Consider the following 1629-nt stretch of genomic DNA (forward strand, 5'->3'; position numbering starts at 1 on the left):
CGTCTAGAGGGGAGGAGTTCAAACAGATTGTGTCCCAGGTGTGAGGGGTCTGCAGTGATCCTTTCTGCCCTCCTTTTGACCCATGAGGTGTACAAGTCCTCCATGGAGGGCAGGCTTGCACCAATGACCTTTTCTGCAGTCCTGGCTGTCCGCTGAAATCTTTACTTGTCCTGTTTGGTTGCTGAGCCAAACCAGACAGTGATGGAGGTGCAGAGAATGGATTCGATGATTCCTCTGTAGAACTGTATCAGCAGCTCCCGGGGCAGGTTGAATTTCCTGTGCTGGTGCAGGAAGTGTCCTCTGCTGTGCCTTCTTGATGATGGTCCTGATGTTGGACATCCACTTCAGGTCCCAGGAGATACTGGAGCCCAGGAACTTGTAGGAATTTACTGCTGATACAGTGCTGCCAAGTATGGTGAGTGGGGGTAAGGTGGGAGGGCTCTTCCTGAAGTCCACAGTCATCATTACTGTTTTGAGCATGTTCAGCTCGAGGTTGTTGCAGCTACACCACAGGACCAGCTGCTCAACCTCCCATCTGTAGGCATCTCGTCACCATCTCGGATGAGACCAATGACCGTTGTATCATCAGCAAACTTTTGGAGCTTGACAGAGGGGTCCTTCGAGATGCAGTCGTTGGTGTAGAGTGAAAACAGCAGAGGGGAGAGCACACCCCCTGGGGGGTGCTTGTGCTTATTGTCTGGGTGCTGGATGTGGTTTTCCCCAGCTTCACCTGCTGCTTCCTGTTTGTCAGAAAGCTAGTAATCCACTGACAGGTGGGGGCAGGCACAGTGAAGAAAGCCCAGCAGCGGCTATACTTCATCAGGCGCCTCAGAAAAGCTGGGTTGAACTGTTGCCCTCTCACCGAGGCTTATAGACGACTGGTAGAGCGCGTCCTCACCACTGGCATCACAGTCTGGTATGGTAACACCAAACAGGCTGGGAATGCTCTTCAAAGGGTCATAAAGACTGCAGAGAGGATAACTGGGACTGAACTGTCTGCTATGGACACACTGTACACACAATGCTGTTGTAAAAGGGCGGAGAACATACTCGGACCCCCGCCACCCAGCTCACTCCCTGCTCAGACACAAAAACTGCACCTACAGCCTCAGGCACAGCAGGGCAGACAGTATAATCATACACAGAACTAGATTTTACAACAGCTTCTTCCTTGCCACAGTAAGACTGATGGCAAATGTGAGAATATATGTGTGCAATAACCCCTTACTAGACATGTGCAATAATAATAATACAGAAATGTTCCACAAGGTATTTTTGTAAGAACATTTCATCAACAGTGTTCTCTTGTGGGACCCGAATAATAGCAGGACATTCTCTACCAAGCAATGGAAACGGGCCTGAATATAAACTGTGTTTTAATGTGTTATAACCCCTCACTACCTCAGCAAGCGTAATGACATATCCAACTCCACCATGTGAATTACTAAGTGTGATGTTTGAAGTTCACTGGGGAAAATGCCATTACCCTATTTTTGTGTTTTGCGTTTTAATGCTTTGTTGCCTTTATGTAACATTTTTATTTTAAGGGTACGTTTACACAGAAACGCTCTTGACTGTATATGCATAGTTTCGTTAAAACGATTGCTGTGTAGACGGGAAGTATTTGCG

The sequence above is a fragment of the Monopterus albus genome, unplaced genomic scaffold, assembly GCF_001952655.1.
Source record: "Monopterus albus unplaced genomic scaffold, M_albus_1.0 scaffold271.1, whole genome shotgun sequence".
Lineage (NCBI taxonomy): Eukaryota > Metazoa > Chordata > Actinopteri > Synbranchiformes > Synbranchidae > Monopterus > Monopterus albus.